This window comes from Antechinus flavipes, chromosome 3 (genome assembly GCF_016432865.1).
Source record: "Antechinus flavipes isolate AdamAnt ecotype Samford, QLD, Australia chromosome 3, AdamAnt_v2, whole genome shotgun sequence".
NCBI classification, from domain to species: Eukaryota; Metazoa; Chordata; class Mammalia; order Dasyuromorphia; family Dasyuridae; genus Antechinus; species Antechinus flavipes.
The window spans coordinates 298,842,863-298,868,793 of NC_067400.1; the positions used below are offsets into that span (position 1 = coordinate 298,842,863).

Consider the following 25,931-nt stretch of genomic DNA (forward strand, 5'->3'; position numbering starts at 1 on the left):
AATTCAGTAGAGCTTCATTTTATTTCCCACTGCTATTATAGGTGGGTTTTCTGAAAATGAGAACAGATACTGTTTTCATCTGCAGTTCTCAGTGCCTGGGAAGTACTGGCTTTAGCATCATTGGGACCTTTGGGTTGGTATCTCTTCTAGGGTACCTGCTGGCAAGTCACTTGGTCTCATCTACAAAATTAGAACAGGGCTCTAATCTGTATCAGTGGGAGGGGTCCCCACCTGATCGATCCATCTAAGTGTTAACTTATTTACAAAACACCTTGCTAGGCCCTATTATCCATCTCTACATTCTTGGGGCAGATCACAGCCAGCTCACATCTTCTCATCTGATCCACCTCTTGTCACCGTTTCCCCCTACCCCCCAATAAATCCTTCACAGGAAGTCCACAAGGGGATCTACCCTCCACTTTTTTTTTTTTTTTTTGGATATCAATGTTTCTTGCTGTTCTATCTTTTTTTTTTTTTTTTTTTTAATTAAAGCTTTTTATTTTTCAAAACACATGTGTGGACAATTCTTCAACATTAGCCCTTGTAAAACCCTGTGTTCCAGTTTTCCCCTCCTTCCCCTATGACCTCTCCTAGAGGGCAAGTAAATAAAAAATATGTTAAACACGGCAGGAATACATGTTAAATCCAATATATAACATGCTGTTATATCTTGATGCAGATACACTCTTGCTACTTTCCTTTTCTTTGATGACTTTTTTATGCTGTTTTTTGTCTACTTTTCATTCTCAGTATTACAGTCTGGCTTACCATCGTGCATTTCCCCATTGTTTTTTGGATGACCCGCAGCTGGATGCTTTGGAGATTGCTGTTTTCCGTGATTCATAGTTATGTAGCATCGCCATAAGATTATTTATGCTGCTGTTTTAAGGGGGAGTCTGGGTTCATTGGAAGCACTGATCTCCCACCCACTTTTCCTTCTTCCTATTCAATTGTGGGCCCGACTTGTTTTTCATTTGAAATTATCTGTCTGGGTTACACTACCTATGTCCTGTTCTTTTGGCTGCACACCGTCGTCTGGACAATGGGCATTCTTTATGTAGATACTGGGTAGAATGGTACTTTTGAATCTTGTTTAGAAGCAGTGTGTAGTGTTGCATGCATTTGATATAATCAACACAATTCTTAATAGGAACATCTGTAATACTCACCATCCATAGGAAGTCCCTCCTCCATATGGACTCTGCCATGGACATCCACTATGACAGTAGCAAAAACCTTTAACAAACATATGCCTTTCTGTTTTATTCCTCACTTGATATAAATATTTAGAGTATTGCCAAACAAAAAATAATTTCTGTTATGTTTATCAAGGAGTCTTTTATGATCTTAACATATGCATGGGAGACCCATATGCCTACATTGCTATCTCTATAAAAATCCTTATAAGAATAATTTACACATGTATCGTGGGCATTTTAAATGAACATATGAGAAGGGAACAGGCAAGTTTCTGCACATCATCTTTTGCAGTGGACTGCATTATTGAAAGGTGAGGAGCATACAAGATCCCTCTGTTATTTTAAGGCTGTCCTCCAAGAAGATGTCTTGCACATAAAAAGTGTTTAATAAATGTTTGTTAAGGTTTTGCTAGGGTCAGTGTTGAAAAATTATCCATGCATATGTTTTCAAAATGAAAAGCTTTAATAAAAATATTAGTTAAATTGAATCTAATAGATTTAATATATGTGATTAGCTAGATGTCTATAGTTAGACATTTTGAGTGGAGAAGACATCAATTCAGATCTAGGCAAAGATACTTAATTATATGACCTTGGGCTGTCTCAGATTCTTCATCTGTAAAATGGGGATCATAATAGAACCTATCTCCCTCAGTTATTGTAAGGATTAAATGAGATAACATTTGTAAATCGTTTTTCAAACCTTAAAACTTCATATGAATACTAATATTATTATCTATTATTATTATTATTACTTACTATAGTAAATGACAACTAAGTAGTGCAGTGTATAGAGTACCTGTATGGAGTCAGGTACCTGTATGGGTTAAAGCCTCAGATATTTACTAACTATGTGACTTTGGGCAAATTACAATTCCTTTTTGCCTTATTTGCTCATTTGTACAATGGAGACACACTGGAAAAGGAAATGGCAAACCTTTCCATTTTCTTTGCCAAGAAAATTCTGTGGACATATCCTTGAGTTCCTGAAGAGTTGGATATAGCTAAATAACAACTGTATTAGATTGTCAATATGGCAATGCATGTTAGTATTTAAATTATTTTAGCAATTACATTGCTAATTTAGCAGTTATTTAGCAAAAATTGCTAAATTTAACAATTAAATTTAAGCAATTAAATATTATTGTTAACTATTAGAGTAGAGAGTCTAAATGGTAGGTCTTCAGAAATGGGGATAAGCAATATCTTTGTTTATGTGATTGACTTATTACTGAAAAATTTAGAATTTGAATTTTAAAAATTGAACCTTATTTTCTTATTGATATATTTAATAATGTTTTAGATCCTTTTCTAATTGATCTTTAGTTGTTAATGGCTTGAAACACTTTAAATTCTTCCCTTTCCAGTCATTCTCTGTCAGAAATTAATGTATAGTAGAGCTACAAATCTAGCCATTATTTTCTACAAAATGAACAATTTTTTAAATGCTAATTTATTGTGTACATTAACTACTCAGTAAGTCAGGATTTTCATAAATCGTGCTTTCTTAAATTGGGATTCACTTATATAGAGCTTTTCAGTGGCTTACTTTAATATTCAGGGAATAGGTAGATAGTGCCAATAGAGTATATTTTTTGAGTCAAACTGTACTTGCACCAGCTTCATGCTTTTATTATGCACCAGTTTGATGAATGATCTAATTTATCAAATAATGCTTTACTCTAAGTTGTACTGCTTCAGGTACTAGGTTTGGCTTAGCAAGAATGATGATTATTATGATAATAACTCCTTTGTATAGCACTTTAAAGTTTACAAACTATTTTCCTCATGAGAACCCAGTAAGGTTTATATTGCAAATTTACTATTCCCTTTATAGAAATGAGAAAACTGATACAAAGAGAGATGTAGTAGGTTTCTCAGGGCCAAATAGTCAGTTAATGTTGGATAAGGGATTTGAACTCAAGTTATTCTGACTCTTTCCATTATACCATGCTGCCTCTCAGGACAAGATTGGCTGAGGTAGGAAGTGTTGGTTAATGGCTTTAAAGTAAGGCTAGGTGGCAAAGTACCAGGAGACTTTGTCTTCCTGAATTCACATCTAGCCTCAGATAATTACTGTGTGACCCTGAGAAAGTTACTTAGTTTGCCTCAGTTTCCTCATTTGTAAAATGAGCTGGAGAAAGGAATGGCAAACGCTTCCAGTATCTTTGCCAAGAAAACTCCATGTAGGGACGTGACTGAACAGTAAGAAAAAACAAGGATCAAAAATGGTGAGATAAGCTTTCACATAATAATTCAGAAAGCATTTATTAAATATCTATCACCTGTCAGGCACTGTGCTAGATATAGGAGATACAAAGAAAAACAAAATCAATTCCTTCCCTCAAGGAGTTTACATTTTACTTAAAACAAGCAGGTGCCATGGATTCAGGCAGGCAAGTAAAGTGCAAAATCCAGGAAATTAGAAAGGTTAAAAACAACTGAAAATCTCTGATCTTGGGGTGGGGGGGTTGTTTCATTAATCAGATATTTATTTCAATGGGGCTTTTTCAGGTGTCTTTTATTACTATTATATTGTTGTTATTTGTCCTTCATTCTTGAAGAGGACCAGGATATCAGGGAGATGATACCGTGGCATGCAAGTGAACTGGATTGAAGTGAGGAAAAGTTGTACAAGGTCACCTGCCTCACTTTCCCCTCCAGAGCCATCTGGGTCCTTGATCAGGACGATGGCCCGGATGCAGAAGGAGACTTTGACTTTTTTAAGCTAAAGTGTTCACAGTGATTAAGGCTAGCTAGCAATTGAGGCAAAGAATCTCCTCTTTCGCCTAATCCAAAAAAGATCTAGATAGATAAATAAATGAATGAATGAATCTGGGAGGGGAACTCAGGGTTTTTGGCCAAAGCAGAGATGACTGCTATTTACATTCAGGCTGAGTCAATCAGGACCCTTCCTTCTTTCCCTACCTCCCTTCTTATAGATGGAATATGGGTGAGAAGAAAGCCAGTTCTAATATCTTAATTAAACTTTAACTGAAAATTTAATTCTCTAAATTTAAGAATTTTTCCACATAAAAAGTCAATAAAAAGCATTTACTATATGGCCCTATTTGTCCTTTCCTTCTCACACTTGGCTTCTCCTTCTGAATGTCTCCTGCCTTATACTACCATAGCCCATGAGTACCTAGCAGTTTATTGGAGTTAGAATTCAAGTTACAAAGAATAAAAGGGAATTTGTCTTTCATCTTTACTTTTGGTATTTCTTCCTTTGGCTTTCCTCTTTTAAAAGGCCAGGAAATGTCTCATTCTATCCTCAAAAACAAATCTCAATAATTACTGAATGAGGATTTAATAAATATTTACTGAGAACGATGCCCTTATTTTCAGATATTAAGTGTCTTTCTGAGACTCTGGCAAACAAAGAGTCAGGTAATTCTGCCCCGCCCCCCGCTCCCACCCCCACTTCCTAAAGATTAGCTTCACTTACTTTTTTAATGCATTTACTAAATCACGTACACCAGTTGTATCTCTGATGCCTCACAGTGAAAATAGAAAGTTCCCTGTTCCCCTGTAAGTAACAGATAACTTTGGCATTGAAAAGCTTTAAAAAAAAAAAAAAATTCAGAACTCTGTGCTGGCTCTTCAGGCCTGTTGATTTCCAAAGTGAGAATTAGAAATTTATTTGCTCTCAGTTTGTTGAGGTAAGTCGCTAAGTTATCACATCTGTTTTTAAAATTGTTGTATTTAGAGGGCAGTAAAAATGTTAATACTTTAGTATTCTATATTTTTTAAAGAGCTTTACAACACATTATATATTCAACCCTTTAACAACCCTCTAAAGACAAGTAAGGTCAATGTTGTTTATTCCCATTTTCCAGATGAGGAGACTTGAGGTCAGAGGGATTAAGTGGTTTGGTCAGGGTTAAGTGGCTTGTAAGTGATGGTATCTAGATTGAGATTTAGTTCTAATTGAGGCTAGTATTCTGCCCCCAGTTGAAGTCAGGAAGGATTTTTACCCCTGAAATCTTGTTACCTTTATTTCCATTTCAGAGATATAATAAATATGTAAAACAACAGAACCATTGGAGTTGCTTAAACATTTAAACCATATTCTAAAAGAATGGAGAGTAGCTGTACTCTTTCTTAAAATATATTTATTCAGTTTGCTGAGTTTGTATGGAGCATCTATTTAATAAACTTTTCAAGTAGATTCAGAATTTTAGAGTTTGAGTGGCCTGTAATAATAATACTTTATGTTTATATATACTGTTAGGATCATAGATTCATAGATTTAGCAGTACAAGAGATCTTAGGCCCAGAATGGTTAAATAATTTGCCCAAAGTTACCCAATGGTGAATATGATAAAGAAGAATAGGAAAGAATAACTTCCATTCCTAGGCCATTTCCCTTACATACTTTTCCCAAACTACCTATCACATCTTCATAAAGTGGGATTTAGAAGCAGAATTTAAAAAAAAAAACCTATAATAATAGCTAATATTTACATAGCACTTATTATGTGTCAGACATTACAGCATTTTCTCTTTTGATCCTCCAACAGCCAAGAGAAGTAGGTGCTGTTTTATAGGTGAAGAAATTTTATAGGGAAAGTGACTTGCCCAGGGTCACTCATCAAGGAAGTGTCTGAGTTTGAGCTCAAGTCTGGGCTCAGCACTCTTAATCCGCTGTGTCACCTAAATGCCCTCAATTTAAGGTAGGAATGAACCTCTTTTGAGATTTAAGAAATAATATCTATGGGTATTTATTTCAAGATACTGATCCAAAAAACCAAATTAATTTCTGTTATTTTGTAGAGATTATATATGAAAATTAAATATTTGTACATTGCACATTGACAAAGGTAGAATGTTTTTTAAAGTATTAACATTCTTTGTTGAGAGACATCTCTTTTCCAAATGTTCATATAGAGCTGTATGGTACAGACATACTGTACATTTACCTCAATATCGTGATGCTGTCTACAACATTATGTTTCTCATCTGCCAATCACATCTCTAAAACAATAACAGAAGTCAGTATGAATATATACCTTTTTCCCCTATAAATACTTGATAGATATGCAGCTTTAAAAAAAAACACAATGGACATTCCAGAGCATAAAACATTTTGCTCAAATAACTAAACATAAATCCTTAATTTTCTCTTATTTAATTTATATTAAAACTTTCATTTGGCAACCTGCAGAAAGGGAGAGCTTTACTCTGCTTTAATATTGGATGTTAGTAGAACCTCTCAGCCAATTATGTTTGTATGCATATATCTCCATTTATATCTTTAAAAATATTTCTTTCCCAGAAAAAAGTATCAATGGATATTCAATAAAAAGTACTATATTGTTAGGATCTTATTTTTTTAGATTCTTATTTCTTATCTCAAAAAATACCCCCAAAAAGGAGCTTAATTTTTTTTGGTGATTGATGATGTTTTTAGAGACATTTTAACAAACTAAGACGAAACAGAATTTTGGAGGTAGAAGGTATATTAGAAATGAAACAGTACAACTCTAGCACTTCACAGGTGGGAAAATGAAGGCCAAAGTTTCTATAGCTAGTGGCAGAGCTGAGATTGGGATTTAGAGTTAGCAGAATCCTGTAGTTAATTGGCCTTTCCACCATACTCTGCTACCTGATTCCAAAATGATAGCAGCAAAAATATTAGGAGGCTCGGTTTTCATGGAGAGATGTGATCAGAAAACTTAAAACATGAAGCACTAACTTTTAATTAAATTTAAATAAACTGTAAATAACAACTTGAAATTTATTTGTTGTTTATTAGAGAATTGCCTTGCTAGTTGACATTTTTTGGCATTATGAAAATAATAACAACTGCAAGTTAACAATAAGCTCCAATATGGCTCCGTCTTGTTTTTGCATTTAATATTTCTAAAATAATTCTGATCCATTAAATAGTATTGATAAATTTTAATACATTATTTAAAAGTCTAATCTTTGGAAAAGATAGGGAAACTTAGAAGTGGCTTAATATTTGAAGGAGATCTAGACAAATAGTAGGTCTACAAAACTTTAGAGAATCAGCTATGAAGAAAGCATTATTTCTCCATCTCCCAGTTTAAGCAAAAGCAGCTGTGATGATTTGTACTCGTCATATCTTTCCATTCTGACCTATTTCACTCACTGGTGAGGAGTGGAAGAGACATAGATCAAAATTAAATTCTTAAATTCCTCAACTGAGCTTCCAGATGATATTTTCAAGTTTATATTCTTGTAAATGACTTTCTTTTTCCCCCTGCACCTGTGATTTCATGAGTGTAGGGAATTCCCTGGGGAGGAAACTCCCTTGAATAATGCAGAAGGGCAGCTGTCTGCAACTTCCTGGGAGCAATCAGAAGTTGAGTGTGGTACCCAAGTTCCCAGGACCAGTAGGTTAAATGCAGAACTTGAACCCAGGTCTTCGTGACCAAGTAAGATGCTGGCTTTCTAGCAGCTGTGCTGTAACTGCCTCTTTTTGGCTTTTGTTGGTTTAATAATGTTCATGTCTGTTCTGGAAAATAAAGAGGAAGCATTTGATGTCTAATGAAACATGCAATGTTGTTGGTGAGGAAAAAGTTTCATGGCTTAGTGGATAGGTCAGATTTGAAAAGACTGCCTTTATATTTCTCTGGGATTTAACAATTCAGCCTCAGTTTTCTCACCTGTAAAATGGGAATCATAATACCACTTATCTTCCAGAGTTGTTGCATTCAGTGAGATGTGTGCAAAACCTACTGTAAACCTCAGCTATTATTATCCCAAAGAGATGTCGACAAAAGTGCTTCTCTGTATTCTAGCTCTGTAACTTTCATGGGGTAACGTCCAAACAGCTACTCATTAAGGGATTATGTTCTCAAACTTCAGAAATTGAACTGTTACACAGATATAGCTGTGGTTTTCAAAAATGAAAGGCAAGATATTTATAAAATGCCATTTGAAAATAAATTACATAAAAATAATAGACACTAAATTGAGAAAGTAGGTACTGGAAATATTTACTTACTTTGCTGTAATCGTAAAAGATATATTCTATTATAAGTATCCTGACTTACCAATTCTCTTTACTTTCAGTTAGCCTGCATTTTAGGATTCTAATTGAAATTTAAAATTCACTTTTCAAGAGGAGCATCTCTGATTAGATCCATATAATTATTAAATGCAGAGAATCATTAAGCACCTACCTTTGTTGTTTTATTGGATAATTGGAAGAAGATGGCATTTTTAATTGATAAGATAATTGGATATTGGATAATTGAAAGTTGATGACATTTCTAATTGATAAGTTAAACTTACAGCAGGTAATAAAGAAAACAGCATGTTATATGAAGACTTTATTAACAAAATAGAAGAAAATTAACATTTTGTAAGTCTTATTTAGCAGCTGACAGCAGAAACTTTAAATTTGGTGAGAATGTAATAGCAGATAAATGCTTTTTAAGAATAATAACTAGCTTTTATGGAACATTTTAAAGTTTTCAAAGTGCTTTATAATATTATTTCTTTTTATCCTCCTAGCAACCTAGGAGACAGGTAGATTCTATTATGATTTATATTTTACAGCTGAGAAAAACTGAAAGAGATGGCAGTTAAGTGAATTTTCCAGGGTCACCCTGCTAGGGGATGGTACAGGGAATAGAAACCTGGACCTCAGATGCTTACTAGCTGTATAAGTGTGGGCAAGTCACTTAATTTTTTTGTAAAAGTGCCCTCATGAGCTGCAGAAGGAAATGGCAAACCATTTCAGTATCTTTGCCAAGAAAATTCTAAATGGGGTCACGAAGAGTCGGACACAAATGAACTGGGACAACACAGCTAGTAAATATTTGAGGCAAAATTTGAACTCAGGTCTTTCAGATTCCAACTAATGTGCTCTTGTCCTCTGTACCCACTTGATTTTAATTCAGCTGAGGTAAAGAATCCTACCCATTTGACCTGACTAGGATGTCATTCCACTTGTGTTGATTTTTTTTTTTTTCACTGAGGAATTTGGGAAGAGATAATTTATACTCCCTTGATGCTAAATGGAAATATTTTTCAGAAGCAGTAACTTGATCTTCTTTTAGGAACTATAATTGGTAGTATATTCAGCAGGAAATCCAGGCTCACTGTTTGTAGTTAGGCTTAGTTTATTCCTTTGTCCCTTTTGTATCATATTTGGTAAGAACGTATTTACAGTCAGAATGTAAAATTTTATAATTTTTACCTTTCCTTCAGTTCAGTAGCTTAAGTGTAAAAAAAAAAAAATCCAACACTCCAAATAAAAGTTATGGAATGTTTTCTCACCATTCCATCCAGTGCTGAAACTAGTTTGAATAAAACAGCTCTTTTGTTGACTATGGTTAACAAGGTGCTAATTGTTTCTAATGAGAATATTAAACCTTTGCTAAGTGTCTCCATGAGGCTTAACCCTCTGCTTTCTTTCTTTTAAATGTCTTGACCCTTTTCTGTCCTTTTATTCTATTTTCTATTGTATTGCAATATCCCCATCACAATCTTTCACCTTTGGTCCTTTTCTTTTGTAATGTCTCTGAAAATGGATGCTATTTAATAGTAGCTTAAATTTATGTTTATGTATTGCAGTTACCAAGATTTTCCTCTTGAACACCCTGTTTAATCACTTAAGAGGTAATAACTATCCATTTTAAAATTTGCCACCTGTGTAGTTGTTTCATCTTAAATTTTTCGTCTGAAAACACCTGTTCCTTTTCTTAGTTTGGGTCCAGGAATTGTTAGCAATGAAGTTTCTACTGTCATCATAATTTTAGGATTGAGTACTTAAAGAGTATACTTTTAAAATTCCATTGCCAGATTACTGGGATTCATATCTCTTGGCAAAACCTAGAACAAATTTGTTATAGTTTGTGGCAGATAAGAACCATTTAATTGAACAAGCCTTCACAACTGGTGAAAAAAAGGGCAGAATTTCTTTAGGGAAGAATCTACTTTGAATCTTACTGGTTACCTTGACAATTTGCGAGGAACAGGATTCCTCCTCACATATTTCAGGTGAATTTCTGTTGCTTGACTGTCAGATTAGGAAAAGTAAGGTGTTGTTTCTTTTTACTTAGGGAAAAATAGACCACGTTTAAGTAGAACTTTGTAAAAACTCTTTCAGTGGTTTCATTCATACATTTCAATAATAATTTGATGTTGTGACTTTAAATAACTGGGCATTTTATATTTCAAGGTGCTTTTAATTTAATAATATATAATTGTTATTTATTGACTCATTTATAATGGATTCAGCAATAGTTGTATTTGAGTATTATCTTTGAAATAGTGCAAACTATGTGTCCATCAGTAAGCCACTTAATTTTTCAGTGACCTTAGTAACTCTGTGAGACTTTTAAATTATAAGAATTGCCAATTTTCATCAGGAGGAGGAGATCCCAGTATTTAGGAAATCAGGTATGGTTCAAATAAAAATAATAGCAATGATAGTGATAATAATTACCTCCCTGGGTTATGAAACTGAAGATTTTCAAAATGAACTTATAGTAGTAGAATATAAGATTTTTATACATATTTAAAATTATCTGAAGATACAAATTTGAATTACCCATTCATCAATAAGTAGCCAGTTTGTGACAAGGCCCAAAGAAGCACACTCTCAGTGATTAATATTTTTTTTTCTGATGTAACAGCAATTTATTATGTCTTTTCATATAAATAGCCTCTTAACCTCGGTCAAAGTTTAGTGATAGTCTGTAACAGAACTTTTTTGATCTGGAGATGATAATTTCCATGTTCAAAATATCTGTGATCTCACAGATATTGATGCCCTTTTTTCTGATACTCATTACTCTTTCTTATCCTCAACTTCACTACTCTTTCTCATTCTATACAGTATTGACCATGACTACTTTTATATCCTACATTGAGATTCCATAGTGGAGGTTTTCCCATTTTAAAAAAATTATGAGTACTAGGAAATTATTTGGGCTGTTTATTTATTATCTTTCTGTCTTGCTCTGGGATAATTCTGCTTCTCCTTCCAATCATACATGCCGTTGATGATGTTTGTGGCATTACATCTGGTACATATATTCCTTGATAATAATAGCAATAATAATAATGAATATTTATGTAATGCTAAGTTTTACAAAGGGATTTACAAATCTCATTTTATGCTCACAACCACCCTGGGAGGCAGAAGCTATTTATTAATAATAACTAACACTTATATAAGGCTTACTATGTACCAGGCACCATGTTAAGCACTTTACAATTATTATCCTCATTTTACAATAAGCCATAGTCTCTTTATTCCTACTTTATATCTCTCCATTGCCCATTTTTCACCTCCAATTTTTATTCCTTTGTGATCATAGTATTCTATAATTCATGGCCATATAGTATCACTGGGGAAATATAGGTGTTAAAAAGATAGATTTTTGTGCTGTTGAGCAGCCTGGGATCATTAAAAATACTACCCAGTTTCCAAATACAGTCCCATATTATCTCTTTCTTTTTTTCCACAGTGTCTTTATGTTCTTGGTGGGCTAACTCAGTGACCAGACCATCCAACTTCATGTTATAATCTGGGCAGTGTGTGTTCTCTCAGTTATTTTTGGTGATGTACTATAGGTGGTTAGGTTGCTTTTTCTTTGATAACTATACATTTTTTGAGGATTTTTTTTAGATTTAGGAGCCTCAATGTGATTAGAATAGTTGGCACCTGAAAGTAAGATCATTAGGAAAACCTTACTTTATCTAGAGAATGCCTTTTCTTTATGGGTTGCGTTCAAGACATCAAGACACAATTCAGTGTCAATTTACTTGAGTTTATATCTCTGTTTAAAATTTTACTTCATATTGATGCTCAACAAATCACTGAACAAAGTGATCTCTTTGGATATATCTGTTTGAATCTTGTTTAATTTCATTATTTACATAGGAAGCAGAAATGTTTTTTCATGTTACATCTCAGTCTGTTATTTGTATAACTGAAGAGCTATGGCCTGATATAGAAAGGCATCTGTCAAAAACTCCCTAGTTTTTGTCTTGTTTTTATCACTTCATAATTATGAAGATTTTCGTAGAGATGGAAAAATAGATGTAGAGATTGACATTATTTCTTGGTTGTCTTTTTTATTTGGGAAAAAATGCTTGCCATATTCATTTATATTATTTCTGACATTGATTCTTGGCCTTGAAAAAATTGCGTGGCTTCCAACACAGATTTCTTCTTGGATGTATTTAGACTGAACAGGTCTTCCCATCCATTTTCTTCCACAAAAACTCATCTTATTCTTGTGCTTCACTATAGCACAGAAAAGACTCCCTGTGATGATTTCTTCTTTAATGACAACCTTGGGAATGTTAGCAAAATAATATCAGGGGTCCTTAGAAGTCTTTAGGCTAATCCATTTTCCATTGCAATAAATCCATATAACCAGAGAATAAAAGTATTCTTTTTGGCTCAGTTCCTTTGCTGGGAATTTTGTAATGCTGGGATTTGGGAATATCATCCTTTTCTCTCCTTTCCATATTGGATATCTACCATTCCTTTAAGGTCCACCTCAAATACCATGAAGCCTTCCTTGACCCTTTCCTCTTCTACTTCCCTCAAAAACACATTTATTATTTATTCATTTTTTCTCTTTTAAAGAGTTACCTAGGTCACTGAAAAATTAAGTGGCTTACCCATGAACACATAGTTTGCACTATTTCAGAGATAATACTCAAATACAACTGTTTCTGAATCCATTTTTTACGGAGTTACAACTCTTTGGAACCCCCTTTTGGCTTTTCTTAGCAAAGAAACTGGAGTGGTTTGCTATTTTCTTCTCTAGGTCATTTTAAATTTTCAGAAACCGAAGTAAATAAGAGTTAAATAACTTGCCAGAATCACACTAGTAAGTATCTGAGACCACATTTGGTTAGGTCTTCCTGACTCTAGACCTGGTGCTTTATCCACTGTGCTACCGAACTGCCCTGCGTAGCAGTTGGGTTTTTCCTTTCTTAATATGTACTTCACGTGTTATTTCTTTTTCAAGTTATCTGTGTATTGTATCTCTTTACCAGACTGTGAGGTCTCTGAAGAAAAAGGGCTTCTGTCTCCCCTAGTCTGTCATAATGCTGTGCAGTGTTTTATAAGTGTTTGTTGAATTGAATTAAAATGTTTACTCATGAGTAATAAAGAGTAAATAGACAGCTAGGTGGCAAATTGGATAGAGAGCAGAAACTGGAATCAGCAAGAATTGAGTTCAAATTCTGCTTCAGATGTTTATTAACTGTATGACTCCAGAACAAATCCCAGGCACCCATCTATTCCTCATCTGTTAAAATGGGGTTAATAAAAGCAAGATTGTTGTGAAGATAGAATGAGGTGATATTTATAAAGTACCAAATAATTTCTAGTTATTATTATTTATATAAATATATTTGAGATGTAGATACCACTTGAAAGAATAATGTACATTCGTATCCATTGCTAAATGACTTTTAAAATTTGTAACTGAGTCACTCATGAAAGAGCTAACCACAAAAGTTGTTTTCTTCTTTGTAATGCTTGAAAAATATTTGCTTTGACAACACAAAAAACTAGCATTAGAAAATTTCAAGAGTTGTTTGTTATATGAACCTGTAGCTTAGCCACAGCTAGGAGAGTAATAAGAAATTTTCTTGTTATGTTACAAATTCCAAGGATAATTATGAAAAAATGATAATCTTCAATTTCTCTTTAACATATTTAAATTTAAATATGTATAAAGTATTCAAAATGTTGGTTAAAATTTTCTTTTTAAAAGATTACTCATTTAATTTGGTTAGTGATAGAACCTAGATAGGTAGACAGATTTTTTTTTTCCCCAGGGGGTGAGGGTCAGGGATAGGGGAAATGAAACCGATTTCTCCAGGAACAGGAGTTTGTGGTGAGGATCTTGCTGTACAAATGCAGGTCAGCACCTTTTTTGTAACTTTGTAGTCTTAGAGACTATAAGTCTTTTTCTTTCTTTTAAAGGTTTATGAGGTCACTTAGAAGTGTTGTGATTTGCCCAGAAACAGAATTAACATAAGTGGTAGAACTTGAACTCAGACCTTCCTCATTTCAAGGTCAGTTTGGTGACTCAGTGGATAGAGTGCTACATATGTAGTCCAGAAGGCCTGAATTTAAATTTGACCTGATATTTCCTAGCTGGGAGACCTTGATCAAAGTTTGTTTGCCTCAGTTTCCTCATCTGTAAAATGAGCTGGAGAAGGAAATGGCAGAACACTCCAGTGTTTTTGTCAAAGAGATACCAAATGGGGTCACAGAGAGTCAAGAGGAGACTAAAAATGATTAAACAACAGGAAAAGTTACTTTGTATGTTTTTATGGGGACAGATAAAACTATCCCCTCTCTTTTTCTATCTACAGTACTTGAAATAGCTTCTATGTTCCCATGGGGTAGGCTGCTTCTCTCTCGCTATTCAAAGTTGTTTAGTCTACTTCTCTGAAACCCTTTTCAGATAAAGAATTAGTGGTTAGGCTTTTTTCCCCCCTTTTTATTTGTCATGAATATTTTTAATTAAGCACTTTATATATGTATAGACACAAATACAAAATTTAATTTATATTATAATAAACATTTTAAGTGCCTACTTTGTGCCAGGAAGTATGCTGTGTAGTTTTTATAAATCTTATCTGATCCTCTCATAATAACCCTAGGATATAGGTGCTATTATTTATCCCTATTTTACAGTTGAGGAAATTGAGGCAGACAGGATTTGAGTGACTTACTCAAAGTCTTAGAGCTTATAAGTATCTCAGCTTTGATTTGAATTGGTATCTTCCTGACTCTAGGTCTTGCACTTTATAGCTGCCTATTCTTTGTGATTAAAGTTCATATCTTACCTTTTCTTTAGTCATAATGATAATTATGATCATATTGTAGCTGGTGTTTATATATCACTAAAGAATATTGCACATTAATTCAGTTGATCATCAGGCACTTGAGAAAAAAGAAGCAAATTGTTCCATTGTTTAAGCTTTCCCACTGAACTTAGGATAAAGTCATATACTGGAGAATGTCATAGGGTGTGTGTGTGTGTGTGTGTGTGTGTGTGTGTTCCTTTTTTATTGCCTAGATTTGCTTCTTTGGCTTTCTTCTTCCTCCACTATTCCTTATAACCTAAATAAGTAAGGAAAGACTATGAGGAAGAGGGGAAAAAATTTCAATAACAGCAATCCATATATCAGAAAAATTTGAAATTATATGTAATATTTTCCATTTGTATTTATGACCTTGTAAAGGAGCAGGGGGGAGAAGCATCTAAATATTTTGGCCTTTGGAGCAGTTTAGTCTTTTTTTTTTTCTTTTGTGATGGTGATTCCTTCCATTTCCATTACTGCATTCATCATATGTGTTGTTTAATTGTCTTTGTTTCACTTTGCATTAATTCTCTCACAACTTTCCAGGCTGCACTATATATTCATCAAGTTCATTATTATTATTCTTTTTTTGCCATAAATGTTAGGTAAATTTAAGGATGCATTTCAAATTAGAGAACGACATTCCTCTAAACCTAGAAGAAAGACATTTAACCTCTTAGTGCCTGGACAAGAGTCTAAGACTAACTTGCAGAGATGCTGCTGACCTGCTTTAATATGAGAGATGTCCCTTTCATGGGGACAGACCAATAAAATCACAGGCCTGGTTCTGATGTAAGAATGTCTTTTAACTTTTAGTAAGTTAATATTCAGTAATTTGAACGACCTACTTTATGGATGATAAACTTTCATCAATGGGCGGGCATTATAAGAAATATAAAGAATATAATCTGTAGGTGGATCTAAAATAACTTTTTGGTTAAATTGGAAGCCTGTGTTTCATTTTCAAGTGGTGTAATGTTTTAATCATTCAGAGGGACATGTTACACAGAATAGTCTTGTGAAACTTGCCCATTTTGGAGTAAAATTGGAGCGTTTACAGTCTCAATAGATTGTCAAGATGTATGGTGCATGGAATTGCTGGTTTAGAGTAAGAAAGACCTAAATTCAACTCTTAGCTCTCTCTGACACTAGTTAGGTGGTTATAGAGAAATCACTTAACTACTCTGCTTCCATTTTCTTATCTGTAAAATGTTAGATCTACTTTTAAATCTACAATCTTCTGATGATTAAAAAAAAAGACAATGCAAACTTTGAATGCATTCACAAAAGTATAATGTTGAGGAAAAGGGAGATAATAGATTACATCAGACCACACTTAGATAACTATATTCAGTTTTGAATCACATTTTAAGTGAGATATTAACAGATCTCTAGATGAGGGCAGGCAGTATTATGGAAAGGCTTAAAATTGTGCCATGAATTTCATTGGAATATTTACTATAAGTAAAAAAAAACTTAGGATGGAAGCATGAGAGAAGTGTTTTTTGAAAGCCTACCATACGTGGACAACTGAGTATGAGTAGCACAATGCATAGAGCACCAGGCCCTGGAATCAGGAGAACCTGAATTCAGATCTGAAATTTATTAGCTATGTAACCTGGGCAAGTCACTTAACCCTAATTACTTCCCCAAAACATAAGGGAAGGAAGGAAGAAAGAAAAACAAAAAGTACTATGTGGAAATAGAATTATCAGATTGGAAACTGGGTTTGTAATCTAGAATCTATCATTAATTTATCTGTGTGACCTTGGGATCAGTTTTGGAAGGAACTTAAGCAATCATTTAACTTTTCTGGGACCTCAAGTTTCTTTCCTTGCAGAATGAGGGAATGAATAGATGATCTCTACTTCCACTTTAAAGCTTCTGATTCTGCTATAATTCATGTAGCCCCAGAGGGCAAAATGAGGACCAATGTGTCGATGTTAGGGGGAGGTATATTTTTGGCTCATTATAAGGAAGAACTTTCTAACAAATAGAGCTATCTAAAAATAGAGTGGGCTGCCTTGTTAGGGAATGAGTTCCTCTTACTGAAAGCATTCAAGGGCAGCCTGAACAAACCTGTGTTGTTAGGGATGCTTTAGAAGGGATTCTTGCATTTGATGGAAGGCTGGATTAGATGATCTCTAAAGATCATTTCAATTCTGAGGTGCTGTGATTCTAGATGCACATCAGCCTAGTGTCCAGTCTCTGAGTTAAGTAATTGAACTTTTTGAGAAGTGGACTTAAGTATTTTGAAGTAAAGCTAAACTATTTCATTCTACATTTTCTCTGTTTCATTCATGCAAAGCTGCCCAATTTATACTATTTTCAGTAGTAAAGGCATTTGCTCCTTAGAAAACTGACTCATCCATTGTTTCATTCTTCTAAAAGACATTTACAAGACTCATAGTCCACAAATAAACCTGACATGACTTCATGCCAGATACATCTTGCAGAATTGCAGAAGGAAAAGAATTACAAAAATTGGCAAAACCTAACATTTTTTGATCAAAGGTATATATTATTCTTTTGCTTTGATTTTCATTCTGCACCTTTTTGGGATGAGGACACTGAACAAAATGTCTTTTTAGAGGCAAGATTGTCTTTTAAAAATATATTTCTGTGCACTTAGTAGGTGTCTGATAACTACTGTATGACAGATGGATTGATTCTAGTTGTAATAGACATTTGTATGTTAGAGCTAAGGAATTTCTACCAGGATTCCTCCAAATGATAGTTTTCAAGAATAATTTGAGACATAGTTTGCCCTTTCCAGTACAGAAATGGAAATGAACACTTTTTTCATGAATGATAACATTCCCTTTAAATCGTAGGATTTATTCCAGATAATTTGTGACCAATTTTCTAAAAAATCTAGGAATGATAACACTGTCAAAAAGTCATTTTAAGAAGCATTGCCAAGTTGTGTGTGTGTGTGTTTTTTTTAAAACAAATTAGCCTTAGTGATTGATATATCAAGGTTCTATAGCTTAAAGGTTAAGTGTTTAAAAAACCAAACCATACATAAGTTATGGAAAAACATAAAAATCTAGTAAAAAAAATGGAATCAGTAATTTTCTGAGATGTCCTTCTAGCTAGGCCCCTAATAATGGGAATTTAAAAAAAAATGACATGCTTTGTGCTCTGAAATTCAGTGATATTAAAATCCAAATAGAACAAATGCATGTGTGTACTTTCACAAATGATAGTTTATTGTAGCTGAGCACAAAACAGTTATATTGTTAAGTAGGTTCTGAATAAAAATTTCCCAAATATAATTCTTAGAGATCATAAAGCTACCATAAGACTACTAAGCAGATAGCTGAGAAAATAAGGGAACTTACTCCAGCACAATAAAATTCATCCTTCTAGATGTCTTTGGAACTATGATGGATAATGAATTCTACCTATGGATCTTCAGATCATCAGTGTTCAACTAAGAGAGTTCAGTTCTGAAGACTAGAAAAGGTCCAGCTGATCTGAACAACCATGATAAAAGTACTGAAGATATGTCATTTCTAGGGAAACTGGGGTCGAACTATGTAGGGGTTTAAAGATCAAAGCCAATTTCAATCATTTTTGCTGAGGCAGCAACCTGTTTTTAACAAGCCCAGTCTCAAAACTGAATTTCCAAGTGTTATTCTAGAGAAGAAAGGACTCACTTTATGTTATGGTATGATAATTTATTTGAAATAGTTAAATTTATAGTATTTATTAAGCATCTTCGTTATGTCAAACACTGTAAGTGTTTTGGAGTTTGTAAGTCTTGGAGGACACCAAGGAGGATATCAGAAGGCCTCTTAAATGTTTGTTGAATTGTTGAAATAGGTTTTATCCTCTCAGTAATAGATTGATTATGTATTATGTGGATTTAGGGATTGTTTATTTTTAAGCAGTTCACCTAACCTTTCTTAGCCTCAGTATTTTCATCTGTAAACTGGAGATCATAATAGCACCTGTCTTCCAGGGTTGTTGTAAGAATCAAATGAGGAAATACTTTTCAAGTGCCATGTAAATGCTAATTATTATTATTAAGTGATAGCTGGGTGACATTATGATGATGATTATTACTATCTCCCATTTCAATCAGTAGAATGGAAATATTGATTACTCATCTACCTTCAAGGCATTTTTAGTTTAAGTTGCCTGTTGGTTCATTTATTTGGAGAGATGTGTATTGGGAAAATGCTACTTATTTATTTCTGAAATTAAACAGATTTTTAGAAATTATTATAATACAATGATAATATTTTATAATATAAAATGATATTTTACATTATTTTATATTTTCATTCTTATTTGTTATGTTCTATTCAATTATTCACTTAATTTGAGTTCCCTGTTCCTTTTGTCTCTCTGGCAAAGATGACAGTAGATCCCATTTTCAATATATGGTGGTCATTTTATTTTGTTCTTTAATTGTTTCTATGCTCAAGAGAAACAGCTAATATGTTGTGTAAGGTATAATTATATCTTATGGTTCAGAAATAATTTTAATTACTTGATACTCCTCTCCATTTTCAAATTTTTGTAGTGGTACGAATATAAAGCATGAAAACTAGTCTTTCAGAAAATCTAGTATGAATGTTAGCTCTGCTTAGATAGCTATCCTGAGAAATTTTATTTCTATAATGAATATTATGGCCTCTTCTCTGTAGTTGAAGTTCTGAAAATATATTTTTGGCAGGAAGTAAATCAGGGCACAGGGTTGTGGGTGGTATTATCTTAACATGGTAACCAATTCTATCCTTTTTTTCCTTTACCTTTGTTTCCACTTGTTTCAGAATATTTGTTTCTGCTAGGTCAAAGCATCTGTCAAGTAGCTAAGTTTCCAGAACTGCCAGTCTTTGCCCTCTGATTCACACCCTCAGTTTGAAAGTTAAGAAGAAAATGAGATAATGTTGACCTACTATACAGTATAATTTGTAAATTGTTTTGCATAGCCTTAAAAAGTGCAAAACATTAACTAACTCAGGATGGAGCTCCTATAAATCTAATGAAGCTTTTTCAAATATACAAGGGAATAATAATTCACACTCACCTCATAGGATGATCCAGTGTGCTATTTTGGAATGCTATAAAAAAGCTGTTTATCCTGGAGATGAGATCAAAGGCATCAACTCATATTAGAATACCCCAGACCTCAAACTGTTCTTCATGTGATAATCATGGTCAAGTAGAAAAAAATACAGGGAAGGGCAACTAAGATGATCTTGGAGTGGTTCACCTGCTACAGGAGACAAAGCGAAAAATTGGGAACACTTGGAAGATTGAAAGTTGAAAGGAAATAATCAAAGTCTCTAAAATCCCCAATGGGAATGAATGTGGATTTACTCGTCATACCTGAGTGAGAGACCTGGAGTTGTGGACAAGAAGATCTTGTCTCTGATATTTATTTACTAGCTGTGTGACTCTAGTAACTCACTTAACTTTTCTGTTTTTCTAGAAGCAGCTGGGCTGAAGTGACTTGCTGAGGGTCATACAACTAATAACTATTTGAGGCCATATTTGAGCTCAGATCCTCCTAACTCCAGGGCCTGTTGCTGTAGAGCAGTGGTCCTCAAAGTGTAGTCCAAAGAATTGTTGGGGTCTCTGAAACCCTTTCAGAGGGTCTACAAATTCAAAATTATTTTTATTTCTAAATATAGTCAATAGCTATAAATATAACTTATGTGAACAAAAACTCTTTGAACAGATCCTCGATAGTTTTTTTAACAACATGAAGATACTGAGAACAAAAGTTTGAGAACCACTTCTATCCACTGAGTCACCTAGCTGCCCCTCAGTTAACTTTTCTGGGACTTAGTTTCTGTAAAACTAAGTTTTAAAAGTTTAAGACTTTTGTTTTAAGTTTTAAAAAACTTTGTTTATCTGTAAAACAGAGATAATCAAAGAAACTGCTTCAGCATTATTGTGAGGGAATGATCAATTAATCATTTTGCATCCCATAAAGTGTTATATACATACGAGCTTTTGTTATTATTGTGGAGAAGGGAGTATTTGAGTCCTGTTTTTTAACAACATGAAGATACTGAGAACAAAAGTTTGAGAATCACTTGTATCCACTGAATCACCTAGCTGCCCCTCAGTTAACTTTTCTGGGACTTAGTTTCTGTAAAACTAAGTTTTAAAAGTTTAAAACTTTTTTTTTAAGTTTTAAAAAACTTTGTTTATCTGTAAAACAGATAATCAAAGAAACTGCTTCAGAATTATTGCGAGGGAATGATCAATTAATCATTTTGCATCCTATAAAACGTCATATACATATGAGCTATTGTTATTATTATGGAGTAGGGAGTGTTTGAGTCCTTTTTCACTCTCATTCCTACCTCCCTTCTGCTTTAAGGAGCTTGGGGGGGGGGGGGAAGTTTTGCTAGGTAGTACAGTGGTTAGAGCTCTTTGCTGAATTGAAATTCAGCCCCAGACACTTACTAGCTATTTTCTCATATGTTAAATGGAGATAATAATGTAGTCTATCTGAAAGGGTTGTTGTGAGGGTCAAATGAGATAATGTTTGTATAGAACCTAGCACATAGTAGGATTCTATAAATGTCAGCTATTATTATAGAAGGTAGTAAATACATAAATAATTCTTCTTTGAGGTACATGTTGGTCAAAAATTGTTTAAATTGTTTAAACGTATTCATTCATGATGGATAAGCAATAGGACATTTAGTTTAAGTAGGAGAATTTGAAGTGTAGACGTATATTAGAGATATTATAGATTATGTTCCAGATCACTACAATAAAACAAATATCACAGTAAATCAAGTTACATGATTTTTTTGGTTTCTCAGTGAATATAAAAGTTATGTTTACACTATGGTTTATTAAGTATGCAAAAGTATTAATAGTAACATCTAAAAAACAATGTGCATACCTTAGTTAAAAATACTTTATTGCTAAAAAAATGTTGGCCATCAGTAGAATCTTCAGTAAGTAGTATTTTTGCTAGTGGAAGGTCTTGCTTTGATGTTGATGGCTGCTGACTGATCAGGGTGATGGGTTGCTGAAGGGTGGGGTGTTGTGGCAATTCCTTAAAATAAGACGACAATGAAATTTGCCACATCGATTGACTCTTCATTTCACTGGAACACTTACAGGCTATTGTAGGGTTATTAATTGGCCTAATTCAATATTGTTATGTCTCAGGGAATAGGGAGGCCTGAGGAGAGGGAGACAGATGGAAATGGCAGGTCAGAATACACACAGTGGTTATTAAGTTAGCCATCTTATAGGGGCACAGTTCATGCCATCCTAAAACAATTACAGTAGTAACATCAAGATCGCCAATTGCTGATCACCTTAAAATAAAAAATAATAATGAAAAAGTTTGAAATATTGGGAGAATTAGAAAAATGTGATAGACATGATGTGAGCATGTGATGTTGGAAAATGGCACCGAAAGACTAAAGTTGTGTACACATAAAAAATGGATATGGCTTAATGTTGCAAATCTTCAATTTGTATAAAACACAGTATCTGTGAAGTGCTATAAAATGAAATATACCTGTATAATCATATAGAAGGGAATATCTATTATAGTTTCTTATTACCAGGGTTACAGTCAGAATCCAGGGCTGGGTAGTTTTTATTCTCTGCTATAAAAATTATTTCAGCCAAGAATTTTGTTTTGTGACTCTGGTAATTTTTTATATAAGAAATGTAGATTATGTTTAAATGTGCTGATTCCTTAATTCCCCTTCTAATTCGTAAACTTCTTGAGTGCAGGAAAGGTGTCTGAGTTTAATTTTGTATCTTCTCAGTACAGTGTTCTTACTACATCATATGTGGCTAATAAATGTTGGTTATATTATGACACATTTTATAGAATTATTGGTTAATAGAATGGAGAATTATTATTTCTCTTTGATAATTCAGAGTATTTATATTTCCTTTTAGTCATACTTTCTTGGGTTATGGAATTGGGATTTTAATTTCTAGAATTAGAGCCTCTTTAGTTATTGGCTTTAAGCCACATCTGCACACCTCCAGAGCCCTTTGTAGTCCCAACTTCCTGCAGAGGAGTGTTGTATGTAAATATTGTGATTTATGGAATCTTAATAGCCATGTTGTAGGTTTTTCCACTTACCTCTTTAGTTAACAGAATCAGGGGCCCTTTAGGATTATTATGGATTCTTAGAGCATCTTAGTGATGAGTGACCACTCTTCTGAAGGCTCCAAAGCTAGAACATTCCATTTATGTTAAAAAAAAAAAAAAAAAAACCACCTTAGCACAAAACTTTCAGGATCCAAACAATTTCTGCAGGGTTTTGAGGTCCCCAGAGTAGGACCAGGAAGTCACAGGACATTAGCCTGTGGTTCTTCTTAGTCAACAGAGAACAATTGAATAGTTATCAAAGACCTCTAAGTATTATGCTGTGGCTATTGCCCAGCATCAGCCTGAAGGACTAGCTAATTTTCAGTGTTTACCAAATACTGAAAAATATTACTGCTTGGGTTAGAAACAGTTTAATTCATTTAGTGAAACATGAAAGCTATAATAGCAGACAAATTTACACTGCACATTGGCCATTTTCCTTGAGGCCATTTTACCTTAAGTCTTTATTTTTAGCTTTGTTCTACCTTATTAATTCCCTTTTCAGATCTGGACAGAAGGACTATCTAGGTAAAGTTCTGTTTTACTCAATTTCTTATGCTTGAAACATTGCCTCTTAAGGAAAGCACTGGTATCTTTCTTCCCCTGGGATCCTCCAGAGGGCAAAAGAGAAAGTCTTGGAGCCTCAGCTCTGTCAGTCACCACTTAAAGACAGTCATTTCCTGTTGAGGGCAGTTGGGAACCATCCAGCTGTAGCTAATTAAGGGAAACTGGCAGGCAGGGCCTTAAAAATGTGTATGTTTTAAAAGAAACTGAGGGCTACAAATGGTGTAAAACTCTAGTTAAAGCTCAAACTCTGATTTTCTGGTACGAGCTTCTTTAATTGGATCATTGCCTCGGTGCAAATCTTTCAGTTAAATTCTTGGACTTTATTCCTGATACTTATCCCTGCTTCTTCCATTTTTCCTTCAATCTGCCATTTTTGATCTCTGCTCCTTTAGGGTAGTACCCTGCCTGTCCAGCACCTAACTCCAGCTTGGAAAAATCTGTCTGATTCTTCTTGCAAATTTTTTTTATCTATTATGACCCTTCCTCCTCTTCCTCTCTCCTCCCATCCTGGAGATGCCATCTGTACCATAGAAGGCCATAACATTCAGTCTGTGGTTGCTTTGGTCCAATGCTTCTGTCTTAGGGGAAATAATATAAGGAATGATAATCGGGAAGATGTCAGTTTTATCAGGAAGAATAAATTCTCATTGAGTAAATGCTTAGCTCATGTGTTTTCCTCTCTACATTATATCTAGCTCTTATCCTTAAGGTATTCAACATTTATACCTTGCCTAGACTCAGTGCTTAATATTTAGCATGTTCCCACACCCTTATGCTACCCCTATCCCAGTTTTTATGAACTCTTTGCTTCACATGTACAAATCCTACCCCAACTTATTATCCCTTATTCCCGTCTACCTTTAACCACCCCCTCTTTCTCTATTCCAGATTTGCCTATCCCTTTTGCTGTACATTTTGGTGTGACTATTCCATAATTAACAAATTTTCTTTCATCTTCTTTCTTTTCACTCCTTCCATCTTAGTGGTACTTACTGAGACAAGACGCCTTTATGACATCAACACTGCTTCCCTCATTATCCTTTCATTACTAGCAACTGTACATGTACTTTCTTTCATCATCTCTCCCTTATGGGTCTCAGAGGGGAGTCCGAATCCTTGCTCTCCATGGCCACTTTCAAAATCTCCCTCCATCCTCATTCTTTGAAGCCTTTGAGCTTCATGCTATCCAAATTTATTACCTAATCCGGATTCTAATGGCCATTATGTATCAATTCCCAGGACATTCTCTTTTCCTCAGTTAATTCAGTACCTGACTTATGAGACAGCAACAATATATGACACTCCCTCCAAAATCTTTGAGTCCTCAACCTATTCCTTTCACATGGCATTCTCCAAATGGCCTTTCTAAGCTATCTGTGGAGATGGTTATACCATTGATTTTGCCATTACGCATTGTTTTCTACTTCCATAATCAAGCACTATGAAATTCCTTTACTTGATTACAATTTCTTACCATTCCATCTCTCTCTATATCTATTCTTTGTTCCTACCATGACTTCCAATCCATTCACCCTTCAGTACTTTCCCAGGCCGTTATGGTTGCCTCGTTATATTTTCTTACCTTCCTACTCTTGTCTCCTTGGTGCTCCTTCTCTCTGCTCTTGAATCTTTTGCTGTCTTGTGCTGTTGCTGTTCATGTCCTTCGAAACCCTAACACTGGTTTATGTTTATCATCTGCTTTCTTCATTGTTGCTCACCATCCTCCTGAGTGGAGCTTGAGGAAGTCACCCAACCATGGTCATTGTGTCCTGAATTAGTACTGCTGTCCTATGCTGTTCATTCCACCAGTCATCTTAAATCTTTTTTTTCTCTCCTTAAATCACCCTTGACATCCCCTCACCCAATCCTCTCATTTCACCTCATATGAGAAAATCAAGGTCATTTTCTGTGAGCTACCCTTTTTCTCATCATATACTCCCTTGGCTTCCTTCCCCCAGAATCTCTTACTTTATTCCAGTATGATAAAGAGGTGGTCCCTCTACTGGCCAAGACCATTATGTACCTTTGATTTTATCTTTTTTCTTTTCAACATATTCCCCTCAACTGCAATCTAGTCTTTTTTTTTATTATTAATATTTTTAATCTTTTCCTCTATGTTTTGCTCTCTGCTGAATAGAAACATACTCAAATCTCCTCCATTCTTTAAAAAAAAAATACTCATTAAATACTACCATACCTGCTAGTTATCTATATCCCTTTTTTCTGTCTCAACCAAA

The 25,931-nt window shown here is 34.3% G+C and overlaps 1 protein-coding gene across 9 annotated transcripts in view; it reads left to right on the forward strand.

Annotated features, from left to right (window-relative positions):
* BBX (BBX high mobility group box domain containing) overlaps positions 1–25,931 on the forward strand; it is a 358,834-nt gene that overhangs the window by 15,521 nt on the left and 317,382 nt on the right. The window contains exon 1 of one of the 9 annotated variants that reach the window (XM_051985237.1): positions 4,110–4,861. The exons of the other annotated variants lie outside the window; for them this stretch is intronic. The gene's annotated coding sequence lies outside the window, so the exon portion shown is untranslated. Of the gene's footprint in view, positions 1–4,109; positions 4,862–25,931 lie in introns of those variants that run through there. 9 annotated transcript variants of the gene reach the window in all.